This window comes from Diabrotica undecimpunctata, chromosome 6 (assembly GCF_040954645.1).
Source record: "Diabrotica undecimpunctata isolate CICGRU chromosome 6, icDiaUnde3, whole genome shotgun sequence".
Classification (NCBI taxonomy): Eukaryota; Metazoa; Arthropoda; class Insecta; order Coleoptera; family Chrysomelidae; genus Diabrotica; species Diabrotica undecimpunctata.
The window spans coordinates 52,111,999-52,124,303 of record NC_092808.1 but is presented as its reverse complement, the minus strand read 5'-3'; positions in this window follow the sequence as shown (position 1 = coordinate 52,124,303).

Sequence of the window (12,305 nt, the reverse complement as noted above, 5' to 3'; positions counted from 1 at the left end):
TCAAACGAAAGATGCGAAAGCAACAGGATGCGATTAAATACCAGTCGAATTTTTAAAAGTTTTTAACCAGAACAACCTGACTGTAGTATTGGAACTGTTTAATAAGATATACGATACTGGTCAAATTCCATCGGACTGGTTGAAATCTACATTTGTGCCTCTTCCCAAGAAATCGAATTCTAAGACGTGTAGTGAATATCGCCTTATAAGTTTAATGAGTCACACCCTTACAGTATTTTTGCGTATTATCCATTCCAGAATACGAGCAAAACTAGAACACAGCATAAGTAAAACACAGTTCGGTTTTAGATGCGGTTTTGGATCGACAGATAGGAACGTCTGGATCAACAGAAAGATGTTTACGCCTGTTTTATCGACTATAAGAAAGCATTCGATACTATCAAACATGACAAACTCATAGAACTATTACATCTTACACGACTTGACACTAAGAACATCCAGATAATAAAAAATCTATATTGGAATCAAACAGTCCACATGAAGAATGGACATATGGTGAGTGAAAACGTAACCATTTCGAGAGGGGCTAGACAGGGCTGTATTCTTTCACCGCTGCTTTTCAACCTGTACACGGAACAAATATTTCTAGAGGCACTGGAAGAGTACAACGAGAGCATCAAGATTAATGGCGTACCAATAAGTAATTTTCGATATGCAGATATAACTGTTATACTGGCCGATAACATCGAAGATTTACAGATGGTGCTAAATAGAGTAAATACAACTAGTAACCAATTTGGACTGAAGATCAATAGAAAGAAAACTAAATTTATGGTGGGCAGTAAAAAGAACATTCAACATATCGACCTGAATATTGAAGCCGAACGTATTGAAAGAATACACCGATTTAAATATCTGGGATATACAGTAAATGATAAGTGGGACCCAGACGTAGAGATTAAGATCCGAATTGAAATAGCAAGACCAAATTAATTAAAATGAGAAAGCTCTTAAGCAACCGCCACCTAAGCGTTAACCTCCGATGGTGCGCCACGAAATTCTACGTACTCTCTACGCTACTTTACGGAGTTGAAGGGTGGACGTTAACAGCAGCAACTATAAAGAAGTTAGCGGCTCTAGAAATATGGCTGTATCGACGCATACTGAGAATACCTTGGACAGACAGAGTGACCAACACAGAGGTATTAAGACGAATGGGTAAAGAGGTGGAATTGTTAACAACTGTTAAAAGGAGGAAAGCGTCATACCTGGGCCATGTGTTCCGTAATGATAAGTACAGTCTGCTGCAGCTTATCGTGGAAGGCAAGATTGAAGAGAGAAGAGGTTTGGGCAGAAAGAAGAAATCCTGGCTGAGAAACTTGAGAGAGTGGTTTCAAATACCATAAGCTGCGAACATAATACATGCGGCACAAAACAGAGAAACCTATCGTTTAATGATCGCCAACCTTGGGTAGAAGACGGCACATAAAGAAGAAGAATAGCGTTAAATAAAAAAGTGTTATGTCCACCTTAGAATAGTGTAGGGGTGCACATACGTAGCATGTCCACCTGCTAGATCATTTAAGTGAACACTTGTGCTATAACCGGGCATAGAACGTTTGTGTTAGCAAGGCAATGAAAAACATATTATTAATATATTTTGTCACTGTTTTATTATTAAATTTGTGCTGCTTACGTTTACCTATTGACTGTCAAAAACACGGCTCCCGCGTTCTTGACATTATTCATTGTATGGATCTAAATGTATGGTTATGGTCTAATATTCTGCCGGCAACAGAATAACCGAATGTTTTTGTAGACGGCAGTAAAAAAGTTTAATAGTGTTTGTTTAAGTTGATATTTTAATTTTAAAATGTCTGGACGCATTCATAGAATTATGGCGATGTGCAGAGATATAAGATTTTCAAATGAAACAACTGAAAATAATATTGTTGACTTAACCCCAATTCAAATGAATGGCAATGATATTGCAACTAAAACTTCAGGTATGTTTTTAGCTGGTATAATAATAATATTATATAATAATATATAATAATATTTATAATTAATTCTGATTCATAAAAATTATTGATTGATAATTATATCAACCATAATATTATGGTTTATTATAGTAGATTTATCAGATTTCTTTGTTCTATTAACTTTTGGTTAATTTGTTTGTTTTATTTTTTTAAAACCATTTATACTTTACGGCTAAGGCTTCTCGATCTTCTTCTGATAGTAGGTATAATAATTTCTAATTTTCAACCATCTTTCCAAGCAGTCTTATCTGGGATAATTGTATTTTCTTACAGATATTTTCTTTATTCTTTTGCAATATTTCTATATTCTCACCTGAAACATAATTCCTCATGTTCTGACATTTTCAATTTTTCCAACTTTTATCTTAAGTTGGAATTTGTTAATTTTTTTTACACTTTTTTTGTTTAGATATTATTTTTTTATTGAATTATAAAGTACATACAATAGACTTAGATATGTAATATCACATAATCAGGTTGTTTATTTGCGTATACACATTTAATTGGCCCCATGACTTTGCTGGCATTCTTTGGTCGAAATTTTCCATGATTGTGTAACTTAATTTCATTACTGCAGCGTTAAATTTCCTCTTCCAATTCACGGGTAGTTGCAGGTTTGTTGGCATAGGCTTTTAACTTTAAATTACCCCATAAAAAGAAATCTAATGGTATTAAATCACACGATCTAGGGTCCAATTCTGAATACCGAAACGAGAGGTTACACGTCCAGGAAATATTTCAAGCAATTATTGAATTGCTTCTCTGGCTGTATGGCATGTTGCACCATCTTGTTGAAACCAGATTTCGTCCACATTAGTATCATCCAATTTAGGTAGAAAAAACTCTGTTATCATGTTGCTCTGCCCCAAACAGTGACACGTTATCAATGCATTTTTTTTCGACAGTCACTTGTGGGTTTTCAGAACCCCAATTGTAGCAATCTTAATTATTAACAAAGCCATAAAGGTGAAAATGTGGTTCATCGCTTAGGATGATTTTGCTCGAGAAATCAGCATCCACTTGTTGACGTTCAATAATCCATTGGTGTTAAGCATTAGTTCTTATCAGTGGTGCACCCAGCATTTTCCACTGGGGGGGGGGGATTTGTTGGGCACCGATTTTTTTTTTTTAATTTTGGATTTTAGTTACTAGTGTACCAGTGCTAAAGATAGCTGTGCCAAAGATTCAGGTATCTATATCTAAATACAATCTATAATCAAAAATATCAATTTAAATCCTAAACTGTATGTAAAATAATAAACTGTATCCAAATTAAATTTATAATAAAATGTCCAAATGGCGTTGCTTTTGAGCCAAATGGTTTGATACCTCTTCATGATCTATTTAAATATTCTAATAAATAAACATCAAAGCTGAACTATTTAGTCTCTCTTCGCTAGTATAGTTTCTTAAATACGTCTTTAGTATTTTTAGCGATGAAAATGATCGTTCACATGTGCAGGTTGTTACAGGTAAGGTCATTATTAGGAGTAAATTATAAACCAGAGGAAATAAGTTCTTGTTCCATATATCAAGAGCTTCCAAAGCATTTTGTGGTGTCGGTTTATGTTGGAAATCTTTTAGAAATTGTTTCCAAAGTATGATTTCTCGTTTTATGTTTGTATAATCAAGTCCATAAAAATCTACTAGACTTTGAAATGATTTGCCTATCGTCTTATCATACTGTACATTTAGTAAGTCCTGAAATGGTTTTAAAATCTATTTGTGTGCAACAAACCTATCATTTATGGATTGTATAATTTTATCAAAAAAGGGGATAAAAACAGATCTCCTGTAATATTCTTCTGGCGTTTAGGCTGGTACATTATTTCTCTTTGTTTGATAAATTACTATCCTTGTAAGAGATATATTAACACCAAATTCACTGCAAAGAGCTTATACTTGCCCAAAAATATTGGTAAAGGTTTCATCCGCGTTTTGTCTTAACTGTTAATGATTCTTTCGTTTTGTCTGCAGATTCAAAAGCTAAACGAAAGTCTAGATTTTCTATTTGAAGCTACTTACTAGGCGGTAAAAAGGTCGACCACCGAGTTGACCACAAAGAGACTCAAAACAAAGTCACATTTGCAAATTGCAGCAGACAGCAACTGAGCATCAGTGGTAGTTTTGTTATCATTCCAGTTTTTTATAACATCTAGTGCTTTAATAATGACAGGAAGTAAGGAAATAAATGCATGAACTGAGTCATGTCTTTGAATCCATCTTGTTGCACACAATCTTTTTAATTTTTCTTTTTTCGGCTTTTGCTCTAACTGATCAATTTGATTTTATAAAACATTTTGCCGCTTGGGATAATTGAAAAAATTATAAGTGGTTCCCATATAATATCGAAATTCTGATACAGAACATCCTTGAGAAATCGCAAGATTAAAACTATGAGAACAACAATGCACATAGAGAGCTCTGATAAATTCTTTTCGAACAACAGATTCTACGCCTTTTACGACGATAGATTGATATTAGACTAGAATTTGATAGATGGCCCTACTTGATACCGAATTGGTTTCGGTGTTGACATTTGCCATTCATGACATGACGTCGGTAAAAATTTTAAGTTTTAAAAACAATTAGTTTGGTTTTTACAGCCATCAAAAGCAAGCAAATTTTGTGTTTTCGGAGAAATGGAAAAAGTCGAGTATCGTTCGGTTCTTCCACAAAAAGGGTAAAACGAATGTGCAAATCAAAGCCGAGCTAGACGAAATTTATGGTAAGGTTTCAGTTTCGTTATCAACGGTAAAATTTTAAAAAGCTGAATTTGTTCGTGGTCGTACAAGTGTTTTTTATGATGAACGTTCCGGGAGGCCAAATGAAGTCACCACGCCGGAAATGATCAACAAAGTCTATGACATGATTATCACAGATCGTCTAATTAAGCTTCGCGAGTTAACAGATGTCCTAAACATTTCCTACGAACACGTACACAAGATCATTTACCGTCATTTGGACATGAAAGAGCTATCCGCACGATGGGTGCCGCGTTTACTGACAATTGATCAAATGCAAAAATGTGTGACCACTTCGGAGACGCTTTTGGTGATGATATGGCGCGATCCGAAGGATTTTTTTTGCTGATTTATCATCGTTGATGAAACCCGGGTGCATGATTACACACCGAAAACCAAACAACAGTCGAAACAGTGGCGCAAACGCGGCGAAGGGCTGCCGAAGAAGGCAAAGAGTGCACATTCGGCCGGAAAAGTGATGGTGACTGTTTTCGGGGATGCGAAGGGCATCATCCACATCGACTACTTGGAAAAGGGCAAAACAATCAATGATGAGTACTACGCAGCATTATTGGATTAATTCAATGCCGAATTGCGTCGAAAACGCTCCGGTTTGGAACACAAAAAAGTGCTCTTTCACCAAGACAATGCTCTGGCTCTCCGATCGGCCGTCGCCATGGCAAAATTACACGAATTTTTTCCTGTTTTAAAACCTAAAAAATGGGTCGGATGACGCCGTTTCGCAACAAATTATGAAGTCGTCGCTGAAACTTCGGCCTATTTTGACGAGCTCGAGCAAAAGTACTATTCGGATGGGACAAAATTGGAACATTGTCTTACTAAGTGTATCGAGATAAAAGGGGACTATGTTGAGAAATCTTCTTCTTCACGTGCCATCTCCGCGACGGAGGTTGGCAATCATCATGGCTATTCTGATCTTAGATGCTGCTGCTCTGAATAGTTCAATTGATGTGCATCCGTACCATTCCCTCAAGTTACGCAACCATGAGATTCTTCTTCTTCCTACACTTCTCTTGCCCTGGATTTTCCCTTGTATAATCAATTGAAGTAGGTTGTATCTCTCATTACGCATAACATGCCCCAGGTATTGCAGCTTTCGTGTCTTGATGGTTTCCAATACTTCCATTCTTTTGTTGATTCTACTCATGACTTCGTTGTTTGTTACATGCTCGGTCCATGATATCTTCAGGATTCTTCTATACACCCACATTTCAAATGCTTCCAACTTTTTAGCAGTCGACGCGTTAAGTGTCCATGCTTCTATCCCATAAAGCAGAGTCGAGAAAATATAGCAGCTTGCCAGCCTAACTCTCAAGTCCAATTTTAGTTCTCTTGCACAAAGTACCTTTCTCATTTTATTGAAGTTTGTACGTGCTTTCTCTATTCGAACTTTGATTTCTTTGGAGTAATCGTTTGTGTGATTAATTATTGTGCCAAGATAGTGGTAGTTTTCAACTTGTTCTAAAGCACTACCGTTAATTGTCAGGCTTTCACCATTATTTTGGGTTTTTGATATCCTCATAAATTTGGTTTTCTTGGTGTTTATTGATAATCCATATTCCTCTCCATACTCAACTATCTTGTTCATTAGCTTTTGGAGGTCTCGGAGGTTGTCTGTTATTATGATAGTATCGTCCGCATATCTAATGTTGTTAATTGGTGTTCCATTGACCTTGATTCCTGCTGTTTCTCCCTCAAGAGCTCTTTTCATAATTTCTTCAGAGTATGCATTGAATAGTAGTGGTGACAATACACACCCCTGTCGCACTCCTCTTTTAACTTCGAACTCTTCTGATGTGTGTTCATTAATGCGTACGTGTGCCTGCTGTTTATAAATGTTGAGAATGTTGAGAAATAAATCGATTTAATTCCAAAAATTTGTTTTTTTTTTATCAAAGGCTAGTTTTATATCAATCCACCCTCGTATATGACCACTCATGGAACTGGCTTTATCATATCCTTGGCCAACTATATTTTTACCATTCAAACCTAAATCTTGCATAAACGGGCAAATAGTATGAGCTAGTCTAGTTCCGGTGGTACAAGAACTTCCTGTATCAGTTAAACTTTTAAGCATGGAGATGCAGATCTTTAGTAAGTTTATGCTGTAGAAAGCTTTTTAAAATTTGTAATGTTTGTCCACGACGCCGAATTGATGGCCCTGGACTTTCACCAACACAACAAATTTTGTACGAAATTTTTGAACTATGACCGCCAAACTTTCAATGTTTTTAAAATATTGTTCAACAATTAAAACTTATTGTTCTTTCGTGTAACACCTTCATTTTTACTATCCCTAAAATATTAGCTGTCAAACTGTTTTTGTTTTTTTTTTGTTAACACATTACTGCACAAACGGCGTCAAATTCAAATCTTTCGTGAATTTTGGAAACCCTTTATTTATGGACAAGTGTGAAAAAAAAAACGATTTTTGAAAAGTAAAATGTTAAATATAAAAGATTTTTTATTAAAATTGTTAATATTTTAAGTAAATAAACCTCTTAATTAATTTAATATAATTAAAGTACTCAGAGTTACTAGTTGCAAGAAGAGAATGCAATTATATTATTCCTTAGTTAAAATTTAATATGCAACAATAATACATTAATTCTAAAACACTTTTTCTTTTATAACCTTTTAACAATGACAAACATAAATTCCGAAATTTAGTCGGCTACAAAATATAGAAGGGGAGAGTAGGACAACTCCATATAAAAACAATATCTAAAACGCAAATATTTTTCTCGATTGAGATAAAAGCTCTTCTCGTTTTTGCTACTAATTGTTAAAATATTCGATACTGATTTCTTAAGGCCGTATTCGGTTCTATTCAAGACTGCAAACAAGCTTGGAGTCTAGATAAAAAAGCCTACTGTTCATCATCGAAGAAAGCCAATACGTCTTCTATATTACAAATATTGATACAAGATAAGCGGTTTATGAAATTTCGGACAAAATGTTTGAGATATTCTTCGGCACGTTTGGAATACAATACGGACGGGAGAGATCGCGATATTTTTTATAGTATAGAGGCGTTTGGTATGTTTTGTAATAAAGCATTAAATATGGCAAATTTCAATATTTATAATAGGCTGACAATAAAAGCCTAACTTTAACTGTATATATTTAGAATTGGATTTACGTTCTTACTAAGAAACCTTTGTATATTAAGTAAATAAATTTAGATAAAGATTGTTTAAAGTGCTATTATTGTAAATAAATCAAAGAGATTATATTGTAAACTAATTACTATTTAAATGGGAATAAGCCACAATTAAAGGTTAAAGTACGTTTACTGACGTTTCAATTTCCACTTCTTTTGAGAACGATTTCTGAATTGGAAATTGAAACGTCAATACACGAACTTTAACCTTAAATTGTGGCTTATTCCCATTTAAATAGTAATTTGTTTAACATGCCATAAGAAAATAGCTTCAGAACAAGATTATAGCGTGTCCTAATGATTTTGGGAGTTTACTTTAATAATTTAAATTAATTATATTACTTTTTGTAAGAAATGTCTGACAGTAGAGTACGGGGGGGTACATTGGTACGTGGGGCTCCATGGCACAATTCGATTTTACCTCCTTAGTGCAATCCATATTTCCGGCATTTCAGTTATGGACTTGCTGTCAGTCCACATGAAGCTTTCATAATTCGTGTATGTGTAGGACTTTAAACAATTTGTTGTCAATTGAAAATTTTAGACGACCTAATTTTTTTAGATGCCAGGGTCAGTTGGGCAGATTGGCACATGTGTTTACGATAGATCTTAAAGCCACTAAATTAGCTTCGATGACCCAAGCTAGCTCATTTTATTATACAAAAAGTTAAATTTGCATAACTTTACTATGTATAATCTACTCACTCAGGCGCGGTTTGTTACTGGTTCAACGAAACAGTACCATAATTGGTATCCTCTTTATTTACTTTTTGAATTATACATAATTTTGAAAACACTTTGCAAGAAAAACAGTTTTCAGTTATCCTTTGGTGGGATGGCTGTAACCACCAAAACAGAAATACAGTTTTATCTAACGCACACTTCAGTTAGATATTTCTCTTCCCGGTCAGTATACTGATATTACAAAATAGGCCCAACGTCGACCATTTCCATATTATAGAAGCTAATATCTGTTTTTTAAAGATTTAAAGTGTCTTAACGGTTATTCTCAAAAATATTTTTTTATGATTCCATGAAACCAAGTAGATCAGCTAACGATCCAGCCGTAGTGGAAATTAAGGTCATAAAATACGGAAAAATAACTGTAAAAAACGAATTTTTATGACGGCTATTCTGCTTTATTAAGAAGACCAAAAAAATATTTATGACAATTCACTCGCGAATGCTCAGCTTTTCAACAAAGAGAAGAAAAAGTTGACCTATTCCAAATGGAACAAACTTCAAGAATCTTTTTTTGACGCATGATTTTTATTGGTATAAAGACGCGATCTGACAAAACGTAGAGTGGCGTTCTTTATCTGCGAAGAGAAATAGAAAATACGTAATAGAAAAAGACAAAATGTAAAGACGGAAACCAACGTATAACGTAAAATACCATTTTTTTTTCAATATTTGTTGTTTAAGATACCTGGGATGGGACAAAACTGTCTATTTATGGCCGGCACATACTATCCCATTGTTTGTCGGTAAATCGTCCCGGTTCAAAAGAATCGGAAGCTCATGCACCTCATGTCCAACCCTTCGGACGCGGCTAGTCGTGGTAGTTTTACTATGGTATATCGAGCATTTGTGTTGGACTTTTTATCATTGTATAAATTACCCAGCTTACTAAAATGTTTACCGACAACACTGATGGCGTACAACAGACTTAACCCTCAATACTCACCATCGGAATGGTCCGACTACATTTACTACGCCATTCTACATTTTGGGGTAGGTCAAGTGTATTTATTAAAAGCAAATATTCACTAATTCCAAAATAACGTGGGGCACCATCCCGGGTATCTTTTCTAATCGGTAATATCGATTTTCATTTTCTGTTTCTCTTTGCCGATGTAAACCACCATAGAGTTTACACGAGCTGTACGATGCCGCTGCCACATAATCAAAAGGATAGTTAAGAAATGTTTTTCTAAAAGTCTATACGATTAAAAATGAAAATTCTCGACTAAGACTAGTAATATTTTTAAATTTTCTACGTAATCCAGAAATTCCTCGACACAGCATCACAGCAACATATTTAGCAAATGAAAGATCTTAAAAAAAAACCAACAACTCCATATTTTAATTTTGATTCATTTCTTTGCCCAGTTTTAGAATAGATCTATTTGAGGGGCATTCTATATTTAAAAATATTTTTAGGTGCACAAACTTAAACTTCGAAAAAATTTTACAAACCTACCAAAGAAATAACCGCTTAAAACGATTTTAAAACTACTGTAAAAATGTCGAGCCAGCCAAATATATAGTTTAATTCTGTTTTTTAAAAAGTGAATTAGCTTTTTTAAAATATTTTTTGGTATCCTTTCTCCAAAACCAATTGCTATTTTCCATTATACTCGTATTTTATCATTCCATTGGCTTTCTCTAAGATTGATGTAATTCATCGCTTTGGATATTTTCTGTTCTCGGATTTTTGTTCCACATACTAATGGACAAAAAAATAAAAGACATGGAATCGCTGTGGAATTGGTATATGCGTACGACGCAGCTCTGATTGCAGATAATGAGGACGATCTGCAAAGACACTTCACATATTCTACCACGCACGTCTTTGGCTTAACATAAACGTGTCAACGTAGATAACCAAAGAGCATTAGCTAAAGATCCAATAACTTACATCTTATTTTTTTTAACATATCGTTGTGAATAGAATGCTGAATAAATGCAAAGTACATACATATATTTCATGTGTATGCTTATTCCAAACAACACTGCATATTTAAGTTAATACGATTTAATTTGCATATTTTTAAAATAAATATATAAAAGTTTAAGATTTTCCTCTCTTAGTTGTAATTTTATCACTTAAATATAAACGAGTTCATTATCTATCGCTCATTATCTATCTGGACTTTTCCATTATTACCTGAATTTCATTTGTTAAATAAGAAACTGACAAAAAAAGCATCGCGTCCCACATAAGCAATTTTTCAGGAAAGAGTATTTTTATTGGACAAATTCGCTTTTACTTATATAAACACGGTCATAGAGAGAACCATCCAAATATAAAAATTACCTTAAACTTTTTATACACCACTTTATCGTCTCCACTAAACAAAAATGTTGATGTTTCCACAATACCAAATGTATTTGGATATATATCGTAACATAATTTATATTCACTATCCTATAGAACAAAAGCTTATGAAGTGTTGTCATAAATGCGTATAAAGATTGTAAAATTGTATTAGAGGGTAATTCTACTCCTCTTGTTTGTTTGTGTCAATAGAAAATAAAAAACATTTTCGCAACGGACGATGCAATGAATCATCGTAATCGAAAAAATTGATGTAGTTAAACATGTTTGCCGAATTGGCAAAACGGAACTTTACTAAAAGTGAGTTTTATAGATTTTATGGATAACAGTTTACAATGGCTTAGCTTAAAATATCGGTGTTATATACAACATGTCCAAATTCAACTCTTTATCCTTACTAATATTGGTTTTTAATTATTTTTTATTCTCAGAAATATTTATTCACAATATTCAGGTTGAGTTTTGAATATGTGTAATAGTAGTTTGCGTTTACGAGTTGTGCATAAAATGTGAATTGTTCATCTCACATCTATCTGCAAAACGTCAAAAACTAGAAGGAACTTAATCATATTTTCTTAGCAAATAACATTTAAATGTCTATAAACTTCATACTCCATATGCGTTTCCAATGCCTGACTTATAATAAAGATCTGATCGGTAGTATCTCTATCAGGTAGAGATATCCGCACTTACTCTATTATAATAACAGAAACATATTATGCAGAAAACACATATTGCTCTGTTTATTATCTTTGCTTCAGTAAGTGAACTCAGTGCACACCTATGAGTTTCACCTTCTAAAAAGTATTTTTGCGTAGCGATCAGAAGATTGTAATACTTTTTTTGCTTGCTTTTAGCCTCGAATTTAATCCATTATGCCTCATTATGTTTAATTTCCCATTTTTATATGGTTCATGCTTATGCTCTGGTATCCATATCAACATTAATTGTTGCTTAAAGTATTGTATAATTTCAAGCTGTTATGGACTAATAACTTGTAGACTTCAGTCTTTAGTGTAACTTTACTGTTTAAGGTTTTAAATATTTTGGTCCCATTGAGGCACTTTTTTCAGCACTCTTGAGTAGAAATCTCTTAATGGTAGCAATTTTGTTTAAAGTGTAAGAGTGTTTTCAAGGGCTAAAAGCGATCTCCAGCTGGAACCAGTAACTATTTCAGCTCTCGTATGTGCTTTTAATGCATTTTTTTACTACATAAGCGAAACTTTTTTGATTTGTGCAATTTTATGTTATTTTTGTGACGATATTCTTGACAAAATTGTTTGTGACTATATTTAGTGTGAGTTCAGAATGTT